Here is a 21,800-nt window from a genome sequence, read left to right as displayed (position 1 = left end):
CAAATGATCAATCCAAAAAAAATCAGCAAAATGCATATGTATAGATTTTGGTAAACAAATGCGCTGGGTTAGAAGCAGTGATCGGACTCTCTACTTACAGATGCACTGAATCATTTCTGAGAAAAAGAAAATTGGCCTATATCTACAGGTCATTCCGTGACGGATAACATCTGGTATTCTATAGGTACCACAGGCGCCATAGACCAAACTGGTATCCGTGCAAAAGCGGATTCCAGAAAAAAATCACTTATCTTAAACAAAGTTGAAGAAGCGGATTCCAGAAAACATAACTTATCTTTAAAAAAATGTCTGGATAATCTCCACTACTGATGCCTGGATGTGCTCCTTTGAGAAAACGAACACCTGACACACTAACAGAAAAAAAGAAATATGCAGAAACACTGAGCCATGAAGTTCCAGGTTTGTTATATCCAAAAGACATCTAGAAAGCAAAAAGTTAAGTTTACCGTGTAAGCATATATGACACTCACACCACCCACCTGCTAAACATTCTCCAAAAATGCGACCTTTTGGCTCCAGAACGGTGAATTTCAGCGATGCACTTGTCTGAAAAAAAGAATGACGCATAATAGATTATACTCCAAAACCCCTGGGAAAAACTGGTACGTACATACAGTCTACTAGTAGCATAATCTCTCCCTTGCTGTGTTTTATCCAATTTTTTCGGTTTTGTACGCACTGATGTCTGGTGTTCTTTCCGTGGCTTAATTAAACTTTAAACACTGCACAATCCTTGCTGCAGAGACTGCCCGACAAGTTCTCTAAGTTGCTGGACGGCCAAGAGCCCCGTGAAGTGACACTCGGGGAGGCAAGCGGCGGGCGTAGCCTGTGGGACGTTGAGGTGTTGTTTGACGGCGAAGGTCACATGTATCTCGACCGTGGCTGGGAGCGGTTCGCCCGCGCTCATGACCTCGGGCTGGGGAACTTCCTTGTCTTCACCTACGACGGCGACGCCGTGCTCAACGTCAAGGTGTTCGACGGAAGCATGTGCCGCAGACACTACCACCACCAGTCCACCACGACGAAGAAAGTATGCATTTCTTCTTTCTCTTATATGTCTTTGTGTCATGGCGACTTGTTGTAGCTTGTAAGAACAGAATTAAGATGGATGACTTTCGCATCTGGGCAGAAACAGGCAGCGTGGAACCAGCAGCGAGAGTGGCAGCAACAACAGCATGGACAGTTCCAGCAACGACATCGGCGACAGTGCCAGAAAGAGCAGCAGCACGGGCACGGGCAGGGGCACGGCGGAGATGAACATCAGCGATAGTGCCAGAAATAGCAGCGGCACGGCGGAGATGAACATCGACGACGCGCTGACGTCGCAGTTCACCGTCACGCTGAAGCCGAGCCACCTGGGCGCGAGGCAGAAGTAGTATCTGGTGAGACGCCGAGATCTAGCTCGATCTTGTGCAGTTCCTCGTCGGGGACGCGTCCCGATCAAGTTCGTGCTAATAATTCCTTCCCTTGGCGGCCGGCATTGTGCAGAACGTGCCGCCGGTGTTCCAGAACGCGCACGGGTACGACGGGAGGAGCGAGGTGGTGCTGCGGATGCGCGGGGAGAAGTGGACGGTGATCCTGAAGCACAACATCCGCGCGGGTGGCAAGACCCGCGCGTCGCTCAGGAACGGCTGGCACCAGTTCTGCGTCGACAACCGCCTCGGCGTCGGCGACACGCGCTCAAGGTGGAGGTGCGCAAGCGAGACGGCAGCTTCATCGATTGATAGGCGCCTCCGATGCATCAGCCTGGCTCCGTGGCGTCACCTTGCCCATGCTCATCGTCCGAGATCCTCCACAACTTGCCCCGTTGCATCATCGTGTTCTAAGCGGTCACAAATGATGAGGGCGATGGAGTTTATCTTTACTTTCAGTCGATTCGTTTTCTGCTTAATAATTGTAAGACTTGAATTCCTGGTAATCTAGTACCGATGATGCCTAATAGCAGAGTAACAAGAGAATAAACTGGACTGGCTATGATTCCCCATGCATGTAAAAATGCTGAAATTGCTCTTCAGCTCTTGACATGAGATTGCTGCTTTTATAAACACACGATGATGAGATTACATCTCACATGTGCAGGGAATCTTGCTAATCCCTCGGCATGATAGCGGGGGCCGAGCACTCCCTCTCAATCTGTCAAAAAGGATTCAGTATTTCAGTGCTACGGTGTCTGTTTTGCTTTGGATTATAGAAGAAATCCCGTGTAAGCTGGGTTTAAAATAGCGCGCTATTTCTCCGCTAATACCACGCAATAGCATATTTGGAGGGTCTACGCTAAATTTTAGTAATTTTGTTCGCTATAGCGCTATTTGTGAAATAGCATGATATATCATGCTAAAACTTCATAGCGTTAGCACGCTATTTTTTCAATCTAAGTTGCTTTCACTTTTTTGTGGTGATGAACTACAATATGTTGGTTCCTTTTCTAGATTAGAACCTAATATCGCTAATGGTGATGATTCTTAATAAAGAATTTATATTATGTTGTTGCCTTGTGGAATACTGATGTTAGCCTTCTGAAAAATTAGAGATCTATTTATTGTATGTGGTTATCTATGTATGATTCAGTCATTTTTTGGACTAAATATCCAACCTTTTTAGCGAAATTCTTCATTTTTAGACTATATTTAATATATTTTTTAAATGCTATTTGAAATATAGCACAAAATTAGCACGATATAGCGTCTATAGCGTTTGAAGGAGGCCGACGCTATTTCATTTAGCACGATATTTTAAACCTCTAAGCTCTCTACGCTTTGAAGGTACAATTTGTATTTCCCCGCCCATAATAACCAAATCTTTAAAGTACTCCCTCCAATTTCTTTTAATTGACTCGTATTTAGTATAAATTTATAATAGATTTAAATCAATTACACCCTCTGATCCTAAAAAAATATCAGACCGCTAATTTTGTACAAAAGCCCTCATCTTTTACTTCAACTCAACCCGCACTCCAGCTCTCGCATGCATGTGTTCAGGAAAAGCATCTTACCGCACATGGGCTTGTGTGATGGCTAGCTAGGTAGCTCCCGCACTGCACGCATGCACATGGTTCTCTCGCATCCATGTACGAATTGGTCTGACTTTATAAGGTCTTAATTGCAAAACGAATCTGGACGCCACATATTTCGGATTGGAGGGAGTAAAAGAGATCGGCTGGAGTACTCAATAGTTATAGAGACACACATACAAGCAATAAGATGCAACACAAAAGTGATTATCTTGAAACGGGTGTGTGGTTTTTCTATATATAGGTGTTATCTATATAAAAAATCTGAATAAAAGCTAGAGAAATGGACTTAAAATTAAGAAAATTAGGATCATTACCTCTGTAATGTTTGACTGTTGTACGATGGGCTGGCCTAATGGGGACGAATAAATACTTCTGGCTTGGAAATTAGGATTTGTGAGGATAAGTGGCTTGGTAGTGCTACACTCCGAGAACATATTCAACACTGTACAATATTGTGCATCACAAAAGCAAAACAACAGCAAATGTGTTGGAATGTTTACCACCAAATGTATCGTTCAGAAGAGATTTTTTTTGGTTCCAGACTGTATCTTGGAATGCTTTGATACAACGACTGGATTTTGTCTAGTTGGTGCTAGGGATGGATGAGTTTAGAACGGTATTTTCTTAGTGGATTCCATGTAGAATTGGTTAATTCAGCCAGATGTGCCGATTGATAATAATAATAATAAAATTTGGAAAATGAAGATTCTATTAAAGACTAAGTTTTTTGCGTGGTATCTTCGTGGAGAGGTAATCCTCACTAATAAAAATCTTGTGAAATGCAATTGGCAGGGAAATGCAAAGTGTGTCTTCTGTCATCGTGATGAGACAATAAAACACTTATTTTTCAAGTGCAATTTTGCTGGATCTATATGGTCAGTCATCCAAATAGGTTCTACCTTATACCGAGCACGTAGCGTTGTTAATAGTTTTGGCAATTGGCTGAACGGTGTGGATCATAGGTTTAAAGGACTTATAAGGGTGGGAGCGCTTGCCGTTATTCGATCGCTATGGTTATGTAGAAATGGCAAGGTGTTCAATGATAAAAATTCCTCTCTCATGCAGGTTATCTACCGGTGCACAGCTACACTTCGTTCATGATCATCCCTACATCATGTGGAGAATCACAATCTATTTATGGAGGTGTCTACTCGGTCGAAAGATACGGCGAGGGATATGTTTATCCAATATGGATGGCGGTGTAATCTTCAGATTGGCCTTCCAGTACCTTAGGCGGCTTTGCAGTTCACAAGATGTTTACTTGTATGCGTTTTTTTCTTTATTTCCATGTTGCTTCTGTTGGATTTGAGCGGCTGTGTGCATTTTGGTTATACAAAGGTCGGGTGTAATAGTTAAACCTTTTAAGTAATAAAACGTCCTTTATAAAAAAAAAATCACTACATTGTCTGTTTTCCTCTATATATAATGCTCCGTGGGCTTAAAAAAATTCAGCCAAACCTACACCCATCTCCAAGAATCTCTGAGCCTCCCATTTCCAACTATCCCTAAGCCGTCGGAACACTCCGGGCCTTGCTGCGACCACTGGAGCTCCGGGCCTTGTTGCGGCCGGCGGATTCGCAGCACGCCGAGTGGTGCGAAGGAGAGGCACCTCGCGCTACCGGTACCAGTTTGCTGCACCTTTTACTCCATTTGTACAAGAACTTGTACGTCGCGTCGAGCTTACTATGATCCATGCCGACAAACTCAAGCGCACCAATCGGGGTGCCGAGGTGTGGCACATCGGCATCGTGCTACTAGTTTACCGTGCCCTCTACCCCACTCAGACTTCCCAGGTCCGCCACAATCTCCCGTTGATCCACGCTGCCGTATGGCATTTGTGGGGCAGCGACTCTGAATATACTACCTCATTTTGGGATTATAAGACCGGCACATATATCTAGGTCAGCAATTTGATCAACATAAAATAAATTGTTGAAAACAAAAATTATACAATTAGAAAGTAGAACATCTAAAAATCTTAATGATATATATTTTAAAATATATACCTTATTATGTTGGTTAAATTTGCAACCTTGGAATACGAGCCAGACTTATAATCCCGAACTGATGAAGTAGTACTCATTTCGTTACCAGTAATTGAGCCGATGAACTAATGCTTCTATATGTGTAGTATTCTAGGATTGTTAACTGTCTATGATACTTACTAGAATGCTTTCAATATTTTATAGTATTATCAAACCATAATTTATATATGTGTGGATGAAAACTTTTTATGTAATTAATTCCAAATCTACATCATAGTTTTTTTTGATGCTTACTTCATAATTTAAAAGTGCACCGATGAGTTCTACTTGGCAAAGTCTAAATCTTGGGCAGTAGCTAATATTACAAATGATTAATCAATTGTATTTTTCCCACTTACAAAAGATGATTGGTAGTACATATGTGCTTGAGTGTGTATTTAAAATGTGAGATGTTATTATGCTTGGTCTATTTTAAACCATAGCAAATATGTATTGTATTGTTGTAATTAAAAAACAGAGGCCGGTTTCGGTGACACTCTACGAGAGCAGGCAATCGTCTTTCCTCATATTTGCCTTTATATCTAAAATGTTTATAAATTAATATTGCAACAAGTCTACATTCATTTAGTTCATTATAATGCATAACAACTTATGAACTTAATTTTTTAAATTGAACTAGTGTCATTTCTACCGGAATCGTGGGTAAAGGAGGGAAGATGCACTACAAGGATTCGGGTCTTTGCGACAAAAAATTTCGTCGCAATACATACTGAATTGTGGCAATATGTATCTATTGCCACGAAATGACATTCGTTGGCAACCGTTGCAATTGAACACATGGTAATAGGTTACTGCCACAAAAATGCAATCATGGCAATAAAGTGTGCTATTGCTACTATCATGTGGAAAATTGCCACATTTTTCCCGTGGCACCACTCACTTAATGCCACAATATGGTTTGTTGAGATAGTTTAATGCAACATGTAACCAATCGTGGCGACTGATAGCTCGTGGCGATAGACATTACTGGCAATAACCTATGTCAACGACGCTCATTTCGTGGCATATTCTCTTCTGTGGCAATAAATTAAACTATGCCAACAATCCTTGTTTTTGTGGCATTAGTTATTTTGCCAGCAATCACTACCCTTGTGGCAAGATAATTTATTCTTTTTCTTGCGAGAGAACCATACCACAATACAAAAAAAATTGATAGACAAATGATAGAATACAATATGAATGTAGTGACAAATAATTCAATATTTATTACTGAAATACCATCCGATACATGTAAATTGCTTAGACAATAGACAATTTACAATTCAGCATCAAAATATAATATTCTACTAATCATATATGTATTTCTTATAATATTTTGCCTAACATGTACAAATCTGATGTTCGAATATAGGAAGTCTTGCTGATCTATTGAGAACCACAATGAGAATAGTATCGCCAGATCTTTCATAAGAGTGTACTGCAAAATAAAACAGAAATATCATATAAATGTAGTAGCAAATACGTGAACTCCAGATTAACTCCATGAAAGATGAGCCAGTATACATAATGAAATGTACAAATAGCATATCCTAGTAATATTAGGGGTCACACAAGATTGTTTTATTACATTGTATTGGTTAAATACGTGAACTCCAGATTAACTTCCGGCATGGATGAAAAAAAGTGAGGAGTCGGCGAGGGGGTGCGGCCGGTGTGGGCGACGGCGGCAGCTGGGCAGGCCAGCCAAAATCCGGTGGCTATGCCGGTCATCTTCATGGGAAAAAGAAGACAGGGGAGAGAGAAGGTGTGGGGCTGGGTGGATAAAAACGGACGTCCCGAGCTGTCCTGAGCCATCCGGACAGACGCAAAGTCCACCTAAATTTAAGTCGGGTTTGGGTCGCCCCGGACTTTAATTGCCGTCCATTTTGCATTTGGGTTCGCGCGTTGGGACATGTTTTTACCCAAAAGGATGCACGCGGACGTTTTGCGTAACCGCGTTGGAGATGCCCTTAGGTCCGGTACAAGACTATATATCAAGGATCAGTTTGGCGGGCCGTTTTTTGCTTCACGCTCAGTTTTCTGCAAAAATAGGTGGGCCCGTTTTTTTTGGCATGCGCTACAATTTAGGCGTCAATTTTGTCGGTCCGGCTAAACAAGGTAGTGACATATTAATATACTGACATGCAGTCCATGGATTTGCAAAAAAAATTGTAGTCCATCACTAAACTTAAAGGCCACACAATATGTTGTCAGACATTGTGTTATTAAGTTGTGTGACTGTGACATACACTCTATCATCAAAATTCTATTTTTCTACCAATTAGTTCAACCTGAAACATGGGACGTTGTATAGGGCATGGATACATAATTTGTCTCAATAAGCAATAGTTATTGCAATAAAATAGGGTTGACGCAAAACGTGTGCTATTACGAAAAATATGTATTATGTGGCAATACAAGACTATTTTTTCCAACAATACTAATAACTAATGCAACATGAGAAAAATGTTGTAATATCTTTCTGAATATTTCCACAAATTTTGCGTTTGTTGCATTACCTAGTCTCTATTGCAACATGATGAATACTTCACGCAACAAAGCATTATCGTCGCAATATCACCACCATATTACAATGCCAATGCGTTTTGTTGCAATATGTGTCCTCTATTCCAACAAAAAGGGTACTTGGCGCTACAAAATTAAACTATGAGAATATGTGGAGTCTATTACCACAAACGGGGATTTGGTGGTAATAGTGCATCTTATTGCAACAAAACATGACCGTCGCAATAAGTTTTGTTGCAATACACCGGAATCCTTGTAGTGATGTTTTGATATCGTTTACCCACTTTTGTTTGCTAAGGAGATTTAAATATTTGTTATTGTAAATTCTATTTTATGTTCACTTATACGGATTTGTTGACTTGCAAACACATTTTGTTGATGAAATATAACTTTTCATTGATCCCTTGCTTTATTAATATAGTAGAACGATACCCCGCACGTTGCAGCGGGTATCTCTCTAAGAAATCGAATAAAACTCATAAAACTTGGTTTATAGAATATGCAATATTTAGTTGGCCATAGTAGCTAAGACACTAAATTTAATAGCCATAAAATGGATAAGTATTTGAAAAATTCAAGATTGTTATATTTCAGAGGTGTACGTGGTTGATTTAGATAAGATGAAATCAACCGACTGTAGAACCAAATGATATGGATGGCTTACATGAAAAATGTATGCACATTGCAGCATTATGTTTTTTTAAACATCTGGTATGGTTACATATATAAGAGCTCATAATTAACACTGAGTTTAATTCACAAAGAGTTTATTTGGTTGCCAAAACTATTTGGTGTTCAAGTTGGACATGACTTAACTATGTAATGATATAGCATGAGGGTGCGATATTATCAATCGAGCGGCAAATAAAAAGAATGACATTGCAAGTTTAATGGTTAAAATAGATAATCTAAATATATTGCATGTAGAGATAGATAATAAATAAGAACTACTATTAGTGGGATGATGTGGATAAATGATTGGCTAAGGAAGTAGGTGATGTGGATAGCTTGCATGTTGAGATAGACAAATATTAATTGCACTTAGTGGGGTTTTATTTTATAAGAAGTATAGATTTTGTTTGCAACACGATTCCTCGTCAACTAGGGCTGAGAGGCATTGTATCTAGGGCTACACTGCTTGTGGGGCTCTACAAAGAAATTAATCTACTTCTACCATTATACAATAGCTTTGTAACATGGACATAATGTTAGTCCCGAGCCTCCATGTAACTACGAGAACAAAAAAACTAATATGAAGATCGTCTGTATAAAACTTGACAAGTCCCGGAGTCTCCTTTTTCTCTCCAACCTCATGTTCATATGCGCCTCCTAAATAGCAACAGGTTTTGCATTTGTCAGTGATACAAAATAATTTCTGCCAAACACGTTTTAACGGACTGACTTGTACTGTCACAACAGGATTTTAAGGGCTGGCTTATCTACTGGTGACATAGAATGAGCATCATGTCAATCGATCATTTAAAAACCAGCAAGGATGGAGAAAGCAGATTCAACCACCAGCATATATAACTGAAAAAAGTGTAATCGCAATGAGAGAGAGAGAGAGAGAGAGAGAGAGAGAGAGAGAGAGTTACAACTAAGAGAGCCAATTATACTCTCCATACACTATGATATTTGTTAGGCACGTATTTTATAAATTTATAATACCCATGATCATGCTAATAACTAGAACATCTTCTCGTACTTTGCTTAGATTTAGATTAAATTAAACTCCAAGAAATTCAAAATTTTAAATAATATATTTTAAATTGGACTTCTTCTCTACCAATATTGTATTTGAATGATACAAAATTTAATTCTAGATACTCCCTCCGTTCCATAATGTTAGCCATAGCAAACTAACATAGTGATATTTATTTAATAATATCAACACAACTATGTGGTCTCTATTGCTAGTATTATAAATAAGACTGTCTGATGAAAGTATGAATAAAAGGAGAATCAGTGAGATGTGATAAAGTTGCAAACAGGTAAAACTATTTCGTATAATTCGTAAACATATACAAATTATCTTAGCTCCGTCTCACCTTTGATTATAGACACTACAATTTGTATTTCCCTATCCACAACAATCACATATGTGGCAACCACTCTAGAATTTTGTACTGGTTACAACTAAGAGGGCCAATTCTACTCTCCCTACACTATGATATTTGTTAGGCGCGTATATTATAAATTTATAATACCCACAACCATACTAATAACTAGAACATGTTATCATGCTTTGCTTAGATTCAGATTAAATTAAAATCCAAGAAATTCAAAAAATCAAATAATTTTTTTAAAAAAATTGGACTTCTTCTCCACCAGTATTGTATTGTAATGATACAAAATTAAATTGTATATACTCCCTCCGTTCCATAATTTCAGCCATAGCAAACTAACATAGTGATATTTATTTAATATTATGAACACAACTATGTGGTCGCTATTGCTGAGTATTATAAATACGACTATTTGATGAAAGTTGTATGAATAATAGGAGAATCAGTGAGATGCGATAAAGTTGTAAACAGGTAAAAAATTAGTATAATTCATAAACATGTACAAATTCACTCACCTTCGTCTCATCTTTGATTATAGGCTTACAATTTGTATTTCCCTATCCACAACAATCACATATGTTACACAAACACCGATCAACGAGGCAATTTATTTGAGGAAATTAGCAACCGTACCCCAAATTTCGTTATGAAATTGGATAAGTTAAGTCATTCATAGACTCACACCGTAAACACCCACATAATAAGCCGCATAAGTGTGACGTCCGGAAAATGGTGTCTTTTTTTTGTTATGCATGTTTTGCTTCATACTCATAGACCATGACTCTTGATTTTTTTTTCCGAAAGGGAGAATGAGTCCCTAGCCTCTGCATAGAAGTGATGCATACGGCCTTCTTTATTAAATTATTCAACAAATGCCTAACAAAAACTATACATAAAATATCCAAAGACAGCACGCAAGGCATAGTTATCGAGTTATGGGTTTTTTTACTGAGTATAACTTATCGGGCATGCAATGCAAGTACTCCTGTTTCAGCTTTTTACAAGGGGAGAGTGCATTTGCATTAGAGAGCAAGCAACGCAAGTTTGTGTAGTCAGTTTTACTTCTCCACAAAGATACAAAATCAAAACATACGAGTGCCACCGAGCCCATTTGTTCACCAAAGAAATTGCTATTACTACTCCCCTAATTTTGATTTACCCTTTCAGTTTCAATCAAAGACTACTTTTGCAAATTTTGACCTAATATATCAGAATAAATATGAACAATTGTAATACCAAATACATAAAATATAAGAGTATATATATACTTCACGATTGTTCGAATAATATTGACTGACATTGTAGAGTTGAGTTGCAGCTTGCTGAGAATAATTCTCATGATTTTTCATCTCTAATCTTATGGATCTCCCTAGCGGCAGGAAAAAGAGACAACTTACGTGCTCTTTTACCATAGCTCACAACTTACATATTGTTAGCGGCAGTCCTAGTTGCTTTGTAGGTATGCACTGAACTCAGTCGCCAAGAGTTGGTCCCGTATCTGCTCTGTATTAGTTGGACGGTACTCGACCTCGTTACGCTCCATGTCCACACGAATCAAGTACTGGCTTTTGTACTCGGCTCTAAAATCCGCTGCCACGTTCAGATCAGTGAGGATTAGATACACGACGTCTTCTTCGCTCCTGCTTAGGACCGGGAACGACGGCAAGGTCCGCAATAAGCCCAGCGATCGAGCGGTGGGCCTCGCTCTCCCAGATGTCCCTCACACGGTACACCTTGCCTTTCTTCCAGCTGCAGAGGTCCGGCGACAGCGTCCACACGGCCAGCCAAACCTCCTCGCCAGCTGACCGCTCGCCGTAGCCGTCCATGGTGACGAATCTGATGCTGCCACCGACACAAGCCATGGAACGGAACGCCTCCGCCTTCAACGGCAGCTTGGGCCTCTCGATGCGGTCATAGGTTGGGCACTCTCCTGGCAGCGGAACGAAGCGGAGCCCTGGTTGGGCGGCGCCATGGGGAAGAAGTACCGAGCCAAGATCACAGACCACCATGCCCTTGAACAGATCCACCCAGCAGAGAACGGAGCCTCCAAACGAGAAGCACATGTCGGCCTCGAAGAGGTGGTCCGGCGGGGATAGCTCGGGCGGGAAGATCGTGTTCTTCACGACCCACTCCGCCGTGGAAGACTGCCAGGTGCAGAGCGCGGCCTCAGGGGGGTCGGAGCCTCTTACCTTGGTGAGCTCGCCGAGGACATACCCGGCACCATCAAGGCACAGGACGGCGGCCGCTCCGTTACCGACGCCGTAACGGGTATAGTCATGGGGTGGCCGGGGGATCGTCGAGAGGGAGTTGCTGCCGCCGTCGTAGATCAGATAGCCTCCTTTCAAGTTCTTGGTGCCCGCGCGGTAAGGACCGGCGTAGAGCGCGACCAGATTCTTGTCGGCGCTCGCGATGAAGCCATACATGATGTCTTCGCATAGCTGCGGGATGGATTCCGTCGGCCGCAGGATGCGGAGGGAGGATAGTTTCGGTGGACTGCCCAAGTGCGCGTCTGGCTTTAGGACTCGCAGGTAGGCGAGGTTGGCGTCTCTAATGTCTTCGGAGCTTGGTACTCGCCTTGCTATTCTGCTCCCGCCGCCGACCGTTTGCTCTGCTTCTGCTTCGCTCGCGCTGCCGGACGCTGCCGCATCGTGCTCGAAGAAAATAGCCCGATTCAGCAAGACCCAAGGAGGGGCCATGGCAGCTAGCTAGGGTTGGGTTGCGTCGAGAAAAGAGAGATAGATGGCCAGGGCTGAGGAAGGATGAAGGAAATAGAGTTTACCAGTATCAAAAGTTTTGAGGGGAAGATATAAACCTTTTTTGGGAATTGGGGTACGTATCGAGATGGTAACAGAGTTGGAGTCGGACCCGGCCGTGGGGGAACAAGGGTGTGACGTTGGCATTGTTCGTGCTTGACTTTTTCTTTTGAAATTGTAAAAACTATATTCGATCAGGTACTCAGGTAGTTTAGGTCTACTAGCATATATAACTTCCGAGCCCTGGTTCTCACGTGTATATATATAGGACTGTCTAATTAACAGCTAGTTGTTTTTATATTCGTCCACAATCACTTTTTTTGACCAATTGTGTGTTGCCATGTGTTTCTCTCATTCTTTCTCAGTTGGCGCGAATAAAGAACAAAACTGACTGTTGACAAATCCCTGGCCTGCCCCGGGAAGATCTGGGCCTCATTTCGGGTCGATCCGAAAAGCCATCGGGCCTAAAAATAGATCCAATAAGAGTTGTGGACTTGTTGGGCTAGCACGCCTGTGTCCACGTGAAAAACATCGAACAAGTTGCCCTTCCAGCACCCCTATCCTCACTCCCACATCTGTAGCAGGTAGAGCTTCTTCTTCCTCGAGAGACAGAAAGGGGAAAAGAGACTAAGATCCACGCGAAGAAAAGAGAGGATCATGGAGGATGAAGATGAAGACCAAAGTGGAAGAATCAAAGATCTTAAGGGGAAATCTCTTCAGCAGTTCAGCTCAGTCCATCACCATCTCTTCAGGTTCAGTCCATCAAAAGCATCCACGAAAATCTGCCAACATGTTTGAAAAACAAAATCAACCAAAACTCACAGGTCCACAAACATTTGTTCTAGTATGACATACAATCTACTTTCTGCAAAGAGTTAGACAGAGCAACATATGTAGGCAGCAAAAAAGGGTGCAAACCTGTAGGATAACACAATTAAGATTTAAGTCATTTAACAGGATAAGCCTATGATCACAGCAGATCGCTCAAGCTGCAAGCACTCAATGATTTACTCGGCAAACTGATGGAATAATCGTGGAACTAAGCAGACAAAACAAATCTGAATCTAAGAAAGGTTATCGTCAGAGAACGAAAAAACACTGCAGTCGGGTGCATGGCAAAACTAGAGGAAAATGCAAAATCTTAGCAAACTACAAACGACTGAACTCCAATCACACTACTGAAATCCTATACCAAACTGAAGACCAATACTGAAGCATTCATGCCATACAATCTAGTTTCTGCAAAGATTTAATCAGAGCAGCATAGGTAGGCAGCAAAAAGGGGTGCAAACCTGTAGGATAATACAGGACATCCAAGTAGAGCTCGATATACCATAGTCCTCTTGACAAAATCCAGCATTCAGATAAAAAACTCAGGTATAACAGAAAAGCGTCATAGTAGATGCTCAGCTTTGTTCTGGATCAAACCAAAAAGAAATACAGCAAAAATACTGCTTTCCCAAAACATCTTTATATTGTGAGGCAGAGAGAGTACAAATGATCAATCCAAAAAAATCAGCAAAATGCATATGTATAGATTTTGGTAAACAAATGCGCTGGGTTAGAAGCAGTGATCGGACTCTCTACTTACAGATGCACTGAATCAGTTCTGAGAAAAAGAAAATTGGCCTATATCTACAGGTCATTCCGTGACGGATAACATCTGGTATTCTATAGGTACCACAGCCGGCATAGACCAAACTGGTATCCGTGCAAAAGCGGATTCCAGAAAACATAACTTATCTTTATAAAAAATGTCTGGATAATCTCCACTACTGATGCCTGGATGTGCTCCTTTGAGAAAACGAACACCTGACACACTAACAGATAAAAAGAAATATGCAGAAACACTGAGCCATGAAGTTCCAGGTTTGTTATATCCAAAAGACATCTAGAAAGCAAAAAGTTAAGTCTACCGTGTAAGCATATATGACACTCACACCACCCACCTGCTAAACATTCTCCAAAAATGCGACCTTTTGACTCCGGAACCGTGAATTTCAGGGATGCACTTGTCTGAAAAAAAGAATGACGCATAATAGATTATACTCCAAAACCCCTGGGAAAAACTGGTACGTACATACAGTCTACTAGGATGCCGTGGCGCGGCGGCACGCTGCGCCTGTCAGGTTGTATCTATGGCTTATAAAAGATTTCTGGCGGTATTGCTGAGTGATAACACCTGAAAGATGCATTTTAATTAAGCGGGATTCTTTGGTATGCACGAAAGAGTGATACAAAACAAATAGATGAGAGGGGGATTAGGTAGTAGGCTAGCAGCAGTAATATATAAATCAGATATCTATACCATTTTGATTAAGCGGGCTTCTTTGGTATGCACGAAAGAGTGCTACGAAAACAAATATTAGAAAGGTGTGATACAGTGCATGACTATACTCATAGGTGATCATCTGTTGATGCATTCTGATATATCATTTATCATAATCCCTCTAGGTCATGTGGGTGTAACTTTCTACGGATTATAAGATTTCTTTGATCTCGTAGTTATTTCTTTTAAGATAGAACACATTAGTTGTGCTAGAAAAATACAACATAACCATTTATATAGTTTTGATGACGAATATCATGTTTTGGAGTTAAGTTCCATGCAGGGAAGCACAACCATTTCTTTCTTTCTTTTTTGGAAGCACGTCCATGCTGAATATTCATATTTTTTTTGAAGATTATTCATTGATAATAAAATGGATCGATTTATACTGATTAAGTGACTTGTACTTTGTCAGATAAGCACAAACAGTGTACAGACGCACGTACAGTCCTAATCTGTCAAAGAAAGCACAATCCTAGTCTCTCATTTCTGATTTCTTTTGTCACACAAGTATGCACCGCAACAGTGACACGCATGCATCCTCATTCATCAGCTTTCTCCCCACTCCGATCCCATTCTCTATCTCTCCCGTGAAGCCGCGGCCACCGTCGCTCCCCAATTCCGACTGGCGTAGCCATCAATCCACACGGGCGAGCACACGACCATACACCCCCTGGCCTGTACCGCCGCTTTGTCACTGGCTCACTGCCGCCATGGCCTTCTTTTGACAGCCCTTGTCCGCCTTGCAGACCTTTGCTCGGGGTCGGGGGCAAAGCGGTCACGCATCGGCAAGCCTCGAAGCACCAGAAGCTGAGGGTACGCCCCGCCACCGCCTCTTACACGAAGGGGGACGCACACCCTTCGGCGGCAGCCAAGCGCTAGAATCGGAGCTGGATGCGCCTTGCGCCACCGCGGCATCCTTGGAGACGGTAGCCACCGGGTCCGACCTGTGGCTGCTCGGCGAAGGTAGTCGCAGCAGCCTTTCCAGGCGCTATGGCCACAGGCGGCAGGTCCACCCATTGTGTAGAGCGAGGAGCAGAACACAGAACCACGTGGTGCTGCCATTGTTTCTGCTGATGTGCTGCTCCTCCTTTTTTTGACAGAACCCAGAGGTTTTTTCCTTTACTTATATTCATTCACTAATTTTGCACATCTACTGGCATTTGTGTTGAGTTTACTTCTCCTTTCTCTGAGTGATCTGTTCATTCTCTTTTTCTCCAGAGATTATTGAGGCACTGAGACCTCAGAAAAATCACTATGACATGATCAAGCAGCCGGCAGCACGAAGGAATCAGTTCGGACTCTTGTTTTATTCTTCATAATTATCTTCCAAGATGTTAACCCGTTGGGAAGTTAAACATGCCATTCATACATAGCATCGATTGGAAGAAGTTGCATGCTATCATGATTAAAGGGCAGTGACGCGAGGGTTCAAAGCTGGAATGGGGCGCCGGACCGAGATGCTATGTCCCATCAACTTTACCGATCAATTTCAATTTGTAAGGGAAGGAAATGAAGGCACATAGCTGGTATGTTTCTCTTTCTTAGGCCACTGAAAGCAATTTCTTTCGTATATCTTACCGGATTGGCCAAGCCAGTTTCAAATTCCTCTATGGTAATTAGAGGATGAGAAAATTGTCTCTTCCGGTTTCATCTTTAGTTTATTTGGTGCACTGTATTCTGTTTTCTGTGCGCGTATGAATGAATTGAAATCAAAGATGAATGGCAGAAATTAACTATACGGAACTGATATTGGTATGTTCCTCTTTGTTTAGGTAATAAAATCGAATTTACTTTACACATGTACACCAGATGATTGCATCAATTAGCTCTGAAGTCTCTTTGCTGAGCTAGAGAGAATAACTATGATGTTCCCTTTTTTCCCACTTGCTTAATATGGTCAGTTCTATTCTTTGTGCTTATATGAATAAGCTAAAAGTGGAGAAGCAAAGTAAAAAAATGCTCATTAGCCATGGCTCTTTAGTAAGTGAACTGATTACAATGATCAAAAGTAACACAAACCCAGATAAGATAAGAGATATCCTTCAGTATGCTATTACGTCTATGTAGAGCAGCACAAAGTACAAAAACTACTGACTGCGCCATAACATAGTACCAGCTGGTAATATAAAGCATACATATTTAGAGGTAACGTGATTTATACTAAATAAGTTGTCTCTATGACTGCACCAATTGTCTAGGGTACAGCTCGCATTTATAGCCCTCTGAAGCTAATTCCCTGATTATACTCCAGCTCCTGCAATGGAATTCAAATAACCAGGTCATATATTGTGTATGAGACAAAAACAAATAGTCTGATGCGTAATTTATAGACTCACCACAAAAACATCTAGAAAACACATCATCTAGGATTGCATCAGCCTGTATAGCCACACTAAGTAGTGGGCAGCATGGGAGGATAAATTATGCATGAACCAACACATCGTTTCAGCAAAAGAGTACTGCCAGTACGTGCACTTCAGGGTCAGCCCTCTAAATTCCCTAGGCAGCAAAAACTGGAATCCAAAAAGGAACAGAAAACGTGATGCCTTGAACAAAGAGCAAAGCCTGGAAAAAAGAGCAATGCCTTTGAATGCAAAAAAGGGATAGGAAACACGCCCGTGGTAGTACCTTTTTTCGGATGGATGGTTAGTTTTAGTTACCTTTAGCTATTTTTGAGTGTACATTTGATTGTATGCAGTATGGCGGATTGAAAGACCTATAGTTCACATATTGATCATAGTATTTTTTAGGAAAGGCTTAAGATAACATAATCAATAGCTGACTATGGTTGCTTATATACACAAATTGTTCTAGCTTCTAGAATGCAAATGACCAGAGGCAACAGGTGTACGCCCAATAACTTTCATAACACATGACATATATGCTTCTTAGCAACTTAAATGGCCTTATAAAGGAGAGATAATTTAGCCACTGGTTGACCTTATTTTTCATTGCATTACATTGTAAGAGAAGCTTACAGAAAAAAAAATCAGGCAACCGTAGATGTTGAAATATTTATCAAGAGCTTACAACTGCTGAGGTAATGAATATATGACCAAGGAATGCACAAAGCATGGGTAATAACGCAGCTAGGATCAGAATACCTATATATAGCTGTTTATGGAGTAACTGACTTGGTATTTAGGCAAGTGGTACCTGAAGAGAACAACAATCATTGTGAAGGGCCAAGGCAATGAAGGCGACCTGCAATGAGTTACAGAAATAAAGCTGAAGCTAAGCGTTATAATAGGCTAGTTTATCGACCAATCTATTTCAGAAAAGTCTATCAGTAGTACTCTACCTTACACCAAACAATAAGCAGTAATGCTAGGACAGTTTTTTACTAAAATCTTACAAAGCAAGATAGAATTTTTTATCTAAACAAATTGGGATGTGAAAGCAAGGGCAAAGATGAGTAGGAGTATATTAATGAAGATTAAAGAAATTAAATAGCTGGTGCGAAATCATGTTGCTTTGCTCACTGATATGAATCTAAAACTAAGATGTGTGCCAACGCAGAGGGCCAAGTAACTAACCGACCAATTCACTATAAATGGAAAAACTGTTAGTAATATTTTTTACCGTGTACGTACAAATTTTGTTCCTATAACAAATCTGCAGTATTTGATGGAGCCATGCAGTTCAGTGGAAAAGGATTGCAAGAGTAAAATAAAACACACACATGCATTTTATTCTCTGTGCAACTGTTCAGGTAGAGTGCAGTGAACATCCTCTGTTTTTTGTTTGTTTGTTGAACTAATCATATTTCAATACCATATTCTGCTACCTAAAAGAAGGCTAGAAATTTATATTATCCCCAACCTGTTCTAATTTCCTATTGGCTCCATGCATGCTCCATGAATCTTTCACAGCTGTTTGAGAATCCCTTGTCAGATTATAAACTTGGCCTGCATCATGATGCCTTACAAAAGATAAGTTCCTTTTGGGCATCAAGAGGGGTGTAAGTGCATGTACTTGATTTGGTTGCCAATGACATAGGAGCATCTATTTATAAACTTGATCTGCACATGACTTTATCTGGACATTCTATTTTCATTCATTCGCCATTACCAATCATCCAAACATCAAGGTCTATAATAATTACCGTACCTGCATAGCAAGTGCTATTTAATTCAAGAGTATTTATGTACCATTTACATGGAGGTGTGATAGGAAGCATAAAGCCAAATTTGAAAGCATCTAACTCAGTGGTGTATCCATAACCCATTCGACATTGATGTCGGGCACAACTATTTCTTTTCCAAATTCAGACAAAAGGGAATGTACATGAATATAGGATCATATAAATATGAAAAGTGTATTGAGTATGAAAATTCTGAAAACCTTTAAACTGGCCAAACGTTGCCATCCTGAATAAGGTCGGGAACATGGAACCGCGTGTCTTTTGACTTTGAATAGGGAGGTAACGTTAGAAAAAAAAAATCTATATGCTTCGAGAGGCCATGAGCGCGGTGAAGAAACACAACAATATCACGAATTTGGTCATCTGACATAGACTAAATGATTTTCAGACAACTCCTCTATATAAGCAGTTGAAAATCTTTGTCCTAAAAAGCAAATGGAAAGTGGTGGGAGTAAGTACCTATAACAACTGATCAAACCAACAGTTTATTTTTCCAAAACACTCACCTTTCAGATTAAATCTTATATTCTCAGAATCTGGCAGGAGAAGGCCAATACCAACCCTCTCCGTTTCTGATAGACCGGGTTCATTTGACAATGTTTCATCACTGATATATACTATCCTCAGTGCTTCACCAAACCAGGTGATTAAGTACAGTCTATCAAGAGATATCTGAAATAGTGGATAAAACATCTTGCTTTGATTCAGAGTTTTTGCCACCCCATACTCAGCAGCACTTCGTCCAAACAATCTTGAAGAAGTAAAACAACCATCGGGAGCTAGCTGAAACATGAAAACAAAAACAATTTAGGATGGATATGATCCATAAAGTAAAACAAAATAAACTTCAGGATGAATCAGACTAAATGCAAGAAATATCTAACACAATAGTACTTTGAAGATTTAATCAGGAAATCGGCGAGATGTCCATGGTAAAGTACTACAGGATAGGAGGGGGATAGTGTAGGGCAAGTTGCCCTATCCAATCGACTAAGTAGCTCTCTTTGTAGTCTCTGTTGTGCGCCAGCAATCTGCCGCTGCAACCCGGTGGCCGGGCGCGACGTTGCCGGGAAGGCGAGACTGGCGGTCAGCTCTTCCTGCTCCGTGCAGGACCTCTATTGGGAGGCAGAAAGGAGAAAGGGGGCGTCGCGGCCGCTCTCCTCCTGTATGATGGAATTCATAGGCGGTGGCAGCCTTGGCGATCCTCTTCGTTGTCGACGGCCTACTGCTTAGACAACTTGAGGCCGTCGTCCCCCGTGGGCAGAGGTCGCGGTGCCGGCAGTGGCCATCGCGCCGAGTGCCGGGCCCTGCCTGGAGCCGTAGTTTCCTGCTGTGAGCCGCTCCACCTCACAAATCTAGGGCAGTGTCTGGGACGTGGGATCTCGGCCAGGGAGGAGCTTCCAGAGGGAGGCAAGAAGATTTGATGGAGAGATCGTGGGGAGAGACGGGGAGGAAGAGTGTCTATCGTGGGACAGGAAACCAATCCAAGGTCATCTCGATTGTTCGCGTGGGTAAGAGCATCCCCACTCGTTGGCGCTCCCCACGTCCAAATCCGGACGAAACAACCGTCGGATTGGACGAAATTAAGTCGTGGGTCTGTTATTGAAGAAAAGAAACTCCAGGGCGAAGCAGAGACATCACATGGGCATGCGATTTACTGAGCACATAGCCATCCCTAAAAAGGAGTGTGAAGCTCGCCGATGGCTACCATCAGCATTCATCCGACAAAGAGTGGCAGGGAAGCTCGTGCGATTTCACATGCACACGGAAGATGGCCACGCCGCCGCCAGCCGCATGTACGACACGCTAGAGGCAGTCGCAGCTGCCGGGAGCCGGGTTGTGTTCCTCCACAGCGCTTCCACCACATCGTTATTCGGGCCCGCGCTGAAGTCTCTGGCGGCCACCAGGAGCCAGGACGCGTTCCTCCACGGCGCCTTCACCCGTAGCTTCGCCGACGCGGTCGTCCTGGCGGCCACCAGGAGCCGGGACGCGTTCCTCCAGGGCGCCTTCACCCGTAGCTTCGCCGACGCGGTCGTCCTGAGCACGGGGCCATGCTGGCCACCGACGCGCGCCCCGACCGCTGCATCTTCCACGTCCTCCTCAAGTGCTGCGCCCGCCTAGGCGTCATCTACGAGGGCCACGCAGCGCATCGGCGGAGATAAGGCTGGCAACTTAGCATGGCCTGCGCCAATGCGTACACAAGGAACTCTCTCCATGTGTTCTACGCTAGCCTCGACATGGTCCGGACTCCGGACGCTGAGAGGGTGTTCGACGAAATGCTGACCAGTCTCGGCGTTCGATGGAATGCCGGCCAGGGACATGTGACGTGGAACTCAATGGCGGACGGAGTGACGGAGTCGCTATAATCGGACCTCGGCGCTTGCTGGTACAGATGCAAGTGGCTCCCTCTTTTGTGTAAAAGTTGAACTAAAATGATGATGTCATTCAAAATTGTTGGTTCATTTTTTAACCAAGTTTGGTTGGGGTAATGCTTGGACTCGGCGTTCTTGCAAGGCCCGAAGGGCGGGACGTCCATATGCTAATGTGATCAGAGTTCAGGCACGACCACACGGGCTTGAGCAAGACACCAAAGTCGACACCTATCTTCTTCACATGTACTGTGTGGTGCCATTGTTCTGCTGAAGACATGTTCACAACAATGCCACTGAGGACCAACGTGACATGGAATCGTATGATTGGTCGGTATGAGCTGAATTAATGGCCCAAGGAGGAATTTTTTTAACAGTACCCAATGATATATTTGATTGGTTGGTGCAAATGAACTAATGAAGGCAGAGGGACATCGGGTAGAAGTGGTCCTGTTGGTGAGCTCACGTACCACGTTCTGCTTCACCAATTGTGCTGGAAATAGCAAAGGAATTCCATTGGAGAGTCCAGCTTGATGAATTGCCTCGTCAGAA

At 42.1% G+C, this 21,800-nt stretch overlaps 1 long non-coding RNA gene and 1 pseudogene across 3 annotated transcripts; one reads left to right on the top strand and one right to left on the bottom strand.

The window, feature by feature from the left end:
- The first annotated feature begins 408 nt into the window (after window positions 1-408).
- Window positions 409-2,487, top strand: LOC124695014 (annotated as a pseudogene).
- A 14,205-nt stretch (window positions 2,488-16,692) lies between these two features.
- LOC124701771 lies at window positions 16,693-19,582 on the bottom strand. 3 transcript variants are annotated; one of them, XR_007002221.1, is made up of 3 exons: window positions 18,558-19,582; window positions 17,072-17,939; window positions 16,693-16,989 (listed from the first exon to the last, which is right to left on the bottom strand). It is a non-coding gene; the product is annotated as an uncharacterized LOC124701771 (long non-coding RNA). The 3 variants fall into 3 exon arrangements; XR_007002220.1 differs by having other exon boundaries at window positions 17,072-18,845; window positions 19,386-19,582; XR_007002219.1 differs by having other exon boundaries at window positions 17,072-19,582.
- Window positions 19,583-21,800: the final 2,218 nt, after the last annotated feature.

The sequence above is a fragment of the Lolium rigidum genome, chromosome 3, assembly GCF_022539505.1.
Source record: "Lolium rigidum isolate FL_2022 chromosome 3, APGP_CSIRO_Lrig_0.1, whole genome shotgun sequence".
Lineage (NCBI taxonomy): Eukaryota > Viridiplantae > Streptophyta > Magnoliopsida > Poales > Poaceae > Lolium > Lolium rigidum.
The sequence above is the reverse complement of the archived record's forward strand: the minus strand, read 5'-3'. Positions and strand labels throughout refer to the sequence as shown.